The following is an 11,335-nucleotide window of genomic DNA, read 5'->3' on the forward strand; positions in this document are numbered from 1 at the left end:
AGAGGTGATATGCTCCAGCGTTGAATCACACCGGGCTGCAGCCTTAAGTAGATGGAGAGGCTCATCAGGCTGATGGCCGCCAGGTGTTGGTAATCAGCGGCCATCAGCAAGGCAGGCTGCAGGCGGTGGGACCCTTACAAGTAGTTGTCATGGCAGGTGCCACGGCAGCGTGGCAGCTGCCAGTGAAGCTAAAGGTGCCAGTAAATCTCTGGCAGGTGGCAGCTGCCAGTAAAATCGTGGCAGCTGCCAGTGAAGCTGGATGCAGCGCAGCACCTGACACTGGAAGTGCCACTATGAGTGCCGCTGCCGCGATTTGAGTCTGTCTCTCGGAGGACGTCAAAGAGAGAGATGTTGGATGAACTATTTATTTATAATTCCCCTCAGTTCTTTTATTAAATCCATTTAATATTTTAACCTGCATTAATCAAAGGAGTGACAGCCTGAACGAGCCCGATGAACAATGTGGGACCAGATTCCAGGATGAAAACAAGAGTCCAGTTCATTAATGCAGTTTACAGTTGACTTGTTTTTTTATTTGCTCAGTTTAATTATAAATGTTTGTGTGACATACAGTTTGTGGTGTTGAATAAATAAATAAAAATTAAACCTGATGTCTTCATTTTCAACTTTAATAACACACAATATGTTTAGCATTATTGTAATCACATAATTTGAATTACATAATGTCCAGATAGCTTCATTTAGCTCAGAGAGCTTCATTGTGTACATATCTCACACCATCATAAATACTGTTATTATTAAACTTATTATTTAGCACATTTAGTATGTTATAGTGCAGCGTGACATGTGCGCGTTCCTCGTTCTATAAACAGCGACATTAGAACTGGATCAGACTGTGTCTCTTCCAACACAGATGTTGGTCACAGCACCTGGAATCTGACGTAGATTAACTACGAGATTAAAAATATATTCCATCAGTCACAGTTCTGAAAGCACTGCTCGCTGCCATGTTGGTAGAAATATAGCGTCTGTCCGCGCATGCGTGCGCGCATGTGGTTTAACACAAAGCCTCAGCGGAAGATATTTACATTGTCAGCGGGGGGTCAGCAAAAAACCTCCCCTCTGGAAGGTGGGTTCAGAAACCTCCGGATTCAAAGAGGGTGGCCACTGGTGTCGTGTAAATGATCAGGAGAACCGCAGAGAAAAAGCTGCAGATTCACTCAAAATACGTGCCGTGTAAACAGCCCCTTGTTGTCACAACTGGTTTGGTTGCATGGCTGAGAGTACTTACCAGTATCAGCTGACAGAGATGCCTCCAGGACTGGGCTGATCGCAGGACTCATTATAATAAATAGTTGTTTTTTATTTTATTTACCATTCATCACATTTTCTAGTCTCATTAGTTTTGTTGTTATTTTGCCCAGTCATCTTTAAAGTGTGTGTTGGAGTTTTCCCTGGTAGAGAGGGTGGCTTCCCTTCGCCTTCGGGTGGGGGGGCAGACGGGCTCTGACTGTTGTTTGTGCCTATTCGCCGAACTACAGTTCAGAGTATGCGGCCTTCTTGGAGTCCTTGGCAGGGGTGCTGGAAGGTGCGCCAGCTGGGGACGCCTTTATTCTGCTGGGGGACTTCAATGCCCACGTGGGTAATGACAGTGTGACCTGGAGGGGCGTGATTGGGAGGAATGGTCTCTCTGATCTGAACCTGAGCGGTGTTCTGTTGCTGGACTTCTGTGCTAGTCATAGTTTGTCCATCACGAACACCATGTTCAAACATAAGGGTGTCCATAAGTGCACTTGACACCAGGACGCCCTAGGTCGTAGATCGATGATTGACTTCATAGTCGTGTCATCTGATTTGTGGCCATTTGTTTTGGACACTTGGGTGAAGAGAGGAGCTGAGCTGTCAACTGATCACCACTTGATAGTGAGTTGGATCAGATGGCAGGGGATGATGCCAGACAGACCCGGTAGACACAAACATGTAGTGAGGGTTTGCTGGGAACGCCTGGCAGAAGAATCCGTCAGAGAGATCTTAAACTCACACCTCAAAGAGAGCTTTAACCGCATCCCAGCTGAGGTGGGGGACATTGAGTGTGAGTGGGCCATGCTCTGCGCCTTGCTTGTTGAGGTAGCTGCCTTGAGCTGTGGCCGCAAGGTTTTCAGTGCTTCTTGCAGTGGTCATCCACGAACTTGGTGGTGGACACCCCGGGTTAGGGAGGCTATCAAGCTGAAGATGGAGTCCTATCAGGCCTTGTTGGCTAGTGGGACTCTGGAGGCAGCTGAGGAATACCGGAGGGTCAAGCGGTCCACAGCCTTGGCTGTTGCTGAGGCAAAAGCTTGGATGTGGGAGGAGTTCGGTGAGACCTTGGATAGAGACCCTTGGCCGGCTCTGAGGAGATTCTGGCAAACCATCAGGCGGCTGAGGAGGGGAAAGCAGCACTTTACCAACACTGTGTTCAGTGAAGGTGGTGTGCTGTTGACCTCAACCAGTGATGTTGTCAGGAGGTGGAAGGAATACTTCTCGAACCTTCTCAATCTCACTAGCACGTCTTCCATGGAAGAAGCTGAGTCGGGGGACTTTGGGGTTGATCCGTCCATAACCGTGGCTGAGATCGCTGAGGTAGTTAAAAAGCTCTGAGGCGGCTGGGCTCTGGGAGTGGATGAGATTCACCCTGATTTACTTAAGGCTCTGGATGTTGTGGGGCTGTCTTGGCTGACACATCTTTGCAACATCACATGGGCATTGGGGGCAGTACCACTGGACTGACAAACTGGGGTGGTGGTTTCCCTCTTCAAAAACGGGGACCGGAGGGTGTGCTCCAATTATAGGGGCATCACTCTCCTTAGCCTCCCTGGTAAGGGCTATTCAGGGGTACTGGAGAAGAGAGTCCAATCGTTGGTCAAACCTCAGATCCAGGAGGAACAATGTGGGTTCCGTCCTGGCCGTGGAACACTGGATCAGCTCTTTACCCTCACTAGGATCCTTGAGGGGTTATAGGAGTTTGCCCATCCAGTCTACATGTGTTTTGTGGACTTGGAGAAGGCATTTGACCATGTTCCTTGGGGTACACTGTGGGGGGTGCTCCATGAGTATGGGATTGGAGGCCCATTGTTATGGGCTGTTCTATCCCTATACAAGTGGTGTGAGAGTTTGGTTCCCATTGCCAGCAGTAAGTCGGACCCCTTCAGGGTGGGAGTTGGACTCCGCCAGGGCTGCCCATTGTCACCGATTCTGTTCATGGCTTTTATGGACAGAATTTCTCGGTGCAGCCAGGTGGCGAAGGGATTCTGGTTCGGTGGCCTCAGGATTCCATCTCTGCTCTTTGTAGATGATGTGGTCCTGTTGCGGTTCACAGACGAATGTGAAGCTGCTGGGATGAGACTCAGCACCTCCAAATCTGAGGCCATGGTCCTGAACTGGAAAAGGATGGATTGCTCTCTTCAGGTCGAGGGTGAGGTTCTGCCTCAAGTGGAGGAGTTCAAGTATCTTGGAGTTTTGTTCACAAATGAGGGAAGAATGGAGCGTGAGATTGACAGACGAATTGGTGCAACATCTGCAGTATTGCAGACTCTGTACTGGTCCGTGTGATGAAGAGAGAGCTGAGCTGTAAGGCAAAGCTCTGTGTTTACCGGTCGGTCTACGTTCCTACATGAGCTCTGGGTAGTGACCGAAAGAATAAGATCGCAGATACAGGCGGTTAAAAATGAGTTTTCTCCGCAGGGTAGCTGGACTGTCCCTTAGAGATAGGGTGAGAAGTTCAGTTATTCGGGAGAGACTCGGAGTGGAACCGCTACTTCTCCACATCGAGAGGAGCCAGTTGAGGTGGTTTGGGCATCTGGTAAGGACGCCCCCTGGGCGCCTCCCTAGAGAGGTTCTTCGGGCATGTCCAACTGGGAGGAGACCCCTGGGAAGATCCATTACACGCTGGAGAGACTATGTTTCTCGGTTGGCCTGGGAATGCCTTGGAATCGTCCCAGAAGAGGTGGCTGTGGAAAGAGATGTCTGGGCCTCCCTGCTCAAGCTGCTGCCCTCGTGACCTGACTTCGGAATAAGCGGAAGATAATGGATGGATGGATGGATCTTTAAAGTTTCTGGAACCTTCCTAATGGCCTCTGCACAGCTGATTCCCTGACTGTCGTCTTCTTGTTCTCCCTTACACCTTACACACGGTTCCAATAATTCTCAGTCGGGTCATCTGGACAGTTTCTTTTTTATAGAGACGTTTTGCCCTCTATCTGGAGGGCTTCATCAGTCAGAGGAATTCCAGTAAACTGTTTACCCACCAAGCTGTAAACTCCTTAAGTGGACCAACCAGTTTGCTTGAGCTGGAGTGGGTGCGCAGAGGTTAGAAGATGGGCCTGTGACCAGAAAGTTGCAGGTTCAACTCCCGGTGCCATCAACATCAAAAATGTGGGTGGAAAAGGTGAAACACCCACACCTGCCTCCACCCTCATTCGCCCCACCCTGAGTCCCTGAGCAAGGCCCTTAACCCCACCATCTGCTTCTTAAACAGGTCTCTCTTGAAAATGAGTTCTCGTGTAAATAAAGGGTAAAAGAAAAATATGGCTTCTGGGGACCATCCTGTCCCCCGTCGACTCCTCCCAAGCAGGCAGCCACAGCCAAAGTGGTTCAAGGCAACAAAGAGGGTGAAATGTCTATAAAAACAACTGTCCAGATGACATGACAAAATTATTGGCTTTGGTACCTGGATGACTAAGCATGAACTTTGTTGCTTACACACGGTTGTTTTCCTTTTCATTCAGCCACAACGTGTCCAAACCTTTGACACTCTCAGCACCTGAGAGGTGGGGAACACACAACCTAACTACAGTATGTAACATGTATGAAATGCGTATTTTTTCTCAAAAGTGTTTAATAAGCTGTCATCCATGAGTCTATATATGTGGTGTCTATCATAACTGAAAGATTTTCCTCCCATTCTGCTTTTAGAAACTCTAGGGACTACAAGTAAACCTGCAGTCTGAGATTCAGGTCTCTTGTAAATGAGTCCCCAAGGCTCAAAAGGATTAAACTGTATAAATAAAGGTTGAATGAATAAAAAGTGCTCTGTTAGGAAAATATGGAACAATAAGATCTGTAATTTAAGATGGAGCTAGGTTGTTGAGAGTTTTGTATGTTCGAAGTAAGATTTTGAATTCTGAATTTGACAGGGAGCCAATGGAGAGAAGCTAAAACTGGAGAGATGATCTCCCACCTACGTTCATTAAAACTGGTAGCAGCCCATTCTTCTTAGGTTATTTTTTTCCCGACAATATCTCATTATCCAAACATCCACCTATTTCCATATGGCCCAGCTCACTTCCTGATCCATCACTTTGTTCCGGCATCTCTGAACCATGTTCCTCTGCCAACCACCTCAATGTCCAAGTCAACACCAACTCTGTTTTCAATCTACTGCTTGTTTGAACCACCCAGCTTCTTTACTCCTGACTGTAAGTGTGGCTCAGAAGCGGGGATCGTCTACCGACATGTCATAAATACATAATTGAAGCTTTTAAAAGATAAGATGGGAAATAATTTGCTGCACATTACTGACATTTGAATTGTATGTTTTTTGTAATATTTGTTTTCTGCATTGTCTTTACTAATTATTTAATCCAAGCTGTGCTTTGTTTGTAAGATTATAGTTTTCTTGCGTGACATATTTTTTTCTGGTTAGTTTTAAATAGATAAAAAAAACTTAAATAAAATACTAGTCATAAAATTATACTAGTCATAAAATTATAATACTAATCATAAATGAATAAAAGGACATTGACATGTCCTCTTACATGTAAGTGGTAAATTCATGAAGAAAAACATAATTCTATAAAATAGAAAACAGCACGCACACACACATAATTACTTTTCTGGTAAATTTAAGACTAGTTCTGGAAGCTGTGATTTTTTTTTAATCCCAAAATTATGATTTTAGATAATGTTATAGTTTGGTTGTAAATTTCTGTATTAATTCATAAAGATTTAGACTTTTCTTGCAAATTTGTTACTTTCCAACATAACATTTTTCTATTTTTTTCATGTAAATAAATAATAGAACTAAATAATAATAAATAAATCTCAAAATAATTTCTTTAGGTTTTTCTATAATGTTGCCAACACCTTCTGTTTTTTTGCATTGTATATTTGCAAACGCTCTGTTATTGGGTCAAATATTTCTTTCTGATGCAATGGAAACTTCCTGTTACGGATATGACGTCAGCATTGAATAATTTCAAACTTCAAAATAAAATGCACAAATTCATTCAATATTTTACACAAAATTTAAAAACAGAGATCATAAAACTTTATTCTAAAGAAGCGTCTAATTTAATTCATTTAAAGTCCTGTTTATTCGATAATATTTGACTAAAGAAAGCATTTCGTTATGTTTCAGAAAGCATTATACAGGTCAGGTGTTTAAATGACAGCGCCCCCACTAGTCTGTAAATATATACGCTCTTATTTTGAAGAGCACTGAAAGCAACAGTTCTGGTCTGTGTCTTTGTTTCACGAACCCCAGCGTTGCATCAGTTTGACTAAGTGTGAGCAGAAAGCTGAAGATTTGACTTCATAAACCAGGTGAGTTGTTTACTGTAGGTCATTTTACTGTTTTCTCTGAACGGAAACAGAAATAACGTTATTCTCATAAACTAACTTCCGACGGAGGTGCTTTAATTTGAAGTGTTTGTTGAGTCAATTCTGAACTGATTTTCATGGTAGGTCTGTGACATTAACTGATGCATCCAAATCCATGTCGTTTAGTTTTATTATTAGATGGAGCTTTAAAAAACGGATAGTCCTTTCACTAAAACTTAGTGAAGGTTAAGATACTTCTGGTCATTTTTAATTTAAAGTAAAGCTGACTGCAGTCGAGCAGCCTCACTTCAAAATAACCACATTTAAAGTTGTGACGTGCAGAGTATGAAGCTTTAAATCTCAACAAAAAGAACATATTCCAAACAAACTTTCAGGATATACAACTGAAAACAGTCAATACATGAATATGCAATTTTATTTTCAACCAATGCATAATTATTTAAATAAATAATGTTCTTAACCCTCCTGTTGTCCTCGGGTCAAAATGACCCACCACTGTGTCCCCCCCCCCCCCCTCCCAAAAAAAATCCACTAAATGCTTTTTTTTTACTTGAAATTTTATGACTTTTCCTAAATTGGCCCCAACAGTAGAAAAAGTGAAATGTTGCTTTTATTCACATTTCCATGTAAGCTGTACAAAAAAAGGTACAAAGGTGGTCTTCGGCAGTGGTGGGATGTAACTAAGTACAAATACTTCGTTACTGTACTTAAGTACATTTTTCGTGTATCTGTACTTTACTTAAGTAGAGTTAAATGTGGGTACTGTTGAATGGATTGTAGCGCAGAGGTGCCGGCGTTGCAGAGAGACAGAAACAAGTGAGTCGTTGGGTCTCTTCAGCCTCTTTCTGGCATATTTATTGAAGACCTTCAGTGCTGTACGCACACAGCTCGTGTTCACAGAACGCCATTTTTCTTCTTCTTGCAAAATGTAATAACGTAACGCACGTACATACCAGAAATATACTAAATAAAACACACCAGTAGGTGGCAGTATTAGAACACATTTTTGAGTAAGAGCGTCAATAACAATAACGTTTAACACCCCCACTCGCTCGTAACTCATTTGTTAGTCCTGAAAACATATAAAACATAAGGTCTTTCTTACCAGAAATGAAAATGTCTCTGCATATTTATGTTCCAAACATGCCCTGAGTAAATTTTCTCAGTTTCAACTTAGTAGCAGGTTTTGTCATCAAATCTGCAATCATTTTATCAGTTGGACAGTACTCAAGCACTATTTTTCCAGTGTTAACAATTTCTCTAATAAAATGATACTTAATATCAATATGTTTGCTTCTTTGCCTGTTCACTGGGTTCTTAGCAAGTGCAATAGTACCTTGGTTGTCTTGAAACACTTTTGTTTGTACATACTCGTAACAATCTATGCCTTTCAGAAGTTGCTCTAAATAGAGACGTTCTTGTACAGCTGATGCTAATGATATGTACTCTGCCTCGCAGATAGACAATGCCACTGTTGGTTGTTTCTTTGTCTTCTTCTTCCAAGAGATCAAAGAACTTTCATCATTTAAACTAGCACAATATCCTATAATGTGCTTCTTTTATCTGTTGAATCTGATGCCCAATCGGCATCACAGTAGATTTTTAATCCTAGATTTTGTGAGTTATTTCCTTTAAAACTCAACTCTTTCTGCTGTACCCTTAAGATATCGGAAAACATGTTTTACTGTATTCTAGGGCTGCAACTAACGATTATTTCAATAATCGATTCATCGGCCGATTATTTTTCGATTAATCGATGAATCGGCAAAAGAAAAAAACAACGTTTTAATTTCCACCCCTTTATTCCAAAATTGAACATTTGACTGACATAGCAATTCGCACAACAAACAGGTTGCCATTTGACTATTCTGTTGGTAAAATATTGAATAATAAAAAATAAAAATCAAATAGCTTAAAAAAATAAATGTACACAAAAATATATACAAATGTATCTTTATACCTGCACAATATGTAGCTACTTTGTAAAATGTGTCATTGAGGGAAGAGTGTAACCTGGATTAAAAGTGTGGAATATTGTAACCTGGATTAAAAGTTTGGATTATTGTAACCTGGATTAAAAGTGTGGATTATTGTAACCTGGATTAAAAGTGTGGATTATTGTAGTGAAGCCTTCGTCTTCAACCATCAACAGAGGCCTCGTGTCAGTGACGATCACTTAAGGATGATTTCAGTGAAGACAGCTGCTGCTGTGGTGTCCATGATGTCTGTCCATCATGAAGGATGTCATTGTTTGTTGTTGTTTTCTGGAATGAGAGAGTAAATATGTATTATATCATAATTTACAGCAACTCAAGAAATGCCTTGTTTCACTTACAGCGTTAGGTTCAGGCAAAAGTAGCTAAAAGAGCAATTAAACACACACACACACACACACACACACACATATATATATATAATAATTACACACATTTGAGTAGATGTAATAAATTACTTTAATTCCTGTTTAAATGCAATTCATCCTGCCGTACATGCAGTGTCTTCAGACTTTGCCAGCAAATTAAAAGTTGAAGCTTACTCATTAAATTATTATCTTTGTGTTAGATTTATTTATAAATCACATTTAAACACTGCTTGTACCAATTAAATAAAATAAAAAGTAACACATGTTCTCTATCACCGTCATCAGAGCCCTATAACGAGAGAGTTGCGACACTCTTTGAACTTGCCGATACGCGGTCACGTGGTTCATGCAGCTCCCAATAGTTCCAAACAGCTCATCCAGTTTGAGCGGCTGCTGGCGCAACATAACACAAAAATCGACTTTTCTTACTTCACCTGACGTCTTTCAGTAATTACTGAGCAGTAACGACCTGATTACTTAAATGATTACTGATTATTTCACAGACTATGCATTTTATCAAAGCATTTTTAGAAGCGGCTGATACATTTATCATTAAATTTTAAAGTGAAACAAGATTTTATCATTAAATTTTAGAAGGAAACGAGACTACAAACGCATATTTGTTAGAAAAAAAAAAGTCTATGCAATACAATGATCAATATAGTCATGTCAGTGTTTTATAACGTTACACACGATAAATAAAAGATCAGAGTAACACCTGTTATAAAGTTATTTCTGATGTTCTCTGCATGATAATGCTCCACCTTGTCCTCCATGCAGCAGTTCAGATCTGCTCCAGCTTACCTTAGATCATCTGGATGAATTCTTTATTTCTATAGAAGATATTAATTCAACCTTTATTTAAACAGGTTCGTCCCATTGAGCCACTAGGACTCATTTACAAGAGAGACCTAAATATAATTGTTGTACTTGTCATTTTTTTTATGGCAACCAAGTACCTGGATAACTGAGTTGATTGTGCTTGTAGCTTGACAACTATTGTAAAATTGTAATTCATTGATTAAAATGTTAATTTAAATTAAACTGATTCTAGTTAAAATCATAACAGATGACAAAATAAGTGTTAACAGTGCAAAAATAAATCTGTTTCTGTTTGGTTCAAGTCTATTCCTAGAAAATGTTTCAATCTTCCTAGATCTTTCATTTTGAACTTTTCATTTAACATCTTCTTCACTCCCTTCAAAACTTCTTCACTATCAGCTGCAATGATGAGGTCATCCACACATACCAGTAAGATGATCTTTTCACCGTTTGTCTCTCTAGTATACAAGCACTGATCACTAGGATTTTGTTTGTAACCATTTTCACTTAAATACACATGAAGTAAAGCATTCCAGTTTCTGCCAGATTGTTTTAAACCATACAAGGACTTTTGTAACTTGCAAACAAGTTTTTGTTAGGAGTGCGCGGGGAACCCAGATGATATGAGACCCAGAACGAGGCAGACACAAGGGGAATACAAAATAACAGTGTTTATTATTTACAGTGAGATTCAATCACATCCACTGGCTGCTGGTCTGAGGCTCCTGGAAAGAGGGACGACAGGTTAATGGCTGTCCAACGGGGGAGGCTCAAGTTGATTTTAAGGAATGTGTTTTGTCCTTACAGTCCAACCCGAAGGGAGAGCTGGTCCTTCAGTCCAAGGCGAGCGAGCAGCAGAGGGGAATCCAACAAAGTCCAAAAGGGGAACGAGGAAGGCTGGCACTGGAGGCAAAGAGGCACGAGGAACACCTGAGAGGCCTAGGATCCAAATCAGGTCACGAGGGAAATCCAAAGAGCACGAGGAACCAGGAAACTGGAAAAAAGAGCAGAAGGTGAACAAATTCCTTTCACCAAGGCATTTGCCTCACAACAGTACAATACCATAAGAGGTGATATGCTCCAGCGTTGAATCACACCGGACTGCAGCCTTAAGTAGATGGAGAGGCTCATCAGGCTGATGGCCGCCAGGTGTTGGTAATCAGCGGCCATCAGCAAGGCAGGCTGCAGGCAGTGGGATCCTTACAGTTTTTCTCCTGTGTTAGATTTCTTCTCAAAACCTTCTGGTTGATCTATATAGATTTCATGATCAATAGGTGCATGCAAATATGCAGTCTTAACATTCATCTGGTGTAGGATTAAATTTTCCTGTGCTGCCTTTTGCATAATCACTCTTACACTTGTCATGTCAGCCGTTGGTGAAAATGTCTCTTCATAGTCAATGCCTTGTTTCTGATTGTAACCTTTCGCTACATACCTTGCATTGTATTTATCAGATCCATCAACCTCATTTTTCATTGCAAAAAACCCATTTACCCCCCACTGTCTTTTTGCCTTGTCGTAGTTGGGAAAGTATGAAAGTTTCATTTTCTTTTAGTGACTGTATTTCCTCTCTCATTGCTTCTCTCCACTGTC

At 41.4% G+C, this 11,335-nt stretch overlaps 1 protein-coding gene across 1 annotated transcript in view; it reads left to right on the forward strand.

The window, feature by feature from the left end:
• Positions 1 to 6,490: 6,490 nt before the first annotated feature.
• Positions 6,491 to 11,335, forward strand: part of asns (asparagine synthetase) — a gene marked incomplete at its 3' end in the record, with an annotated part of 49,648 nt that continues 44,803 nt past the window's right edge. The window contains 1 exon segment of the mRNA XM_037693566.1: positions 6,491 to 6,540.

The sequence above is a fragment of the Nematolebias whitei genome, chromosome 19, assembly GCF_014905685.2.
Source record: "Nematolebias whitei isolate Nwh7 chromosome 19, NemWhi1, whole genome shotgun sequence".
Classification (NCBI taxonomy): Eukaryota; Metazoa; Chordata; class Actinopteri; order Cyprinodontiformes; family Rivulidae; genus Nematolebias; species Nematolebias whitei.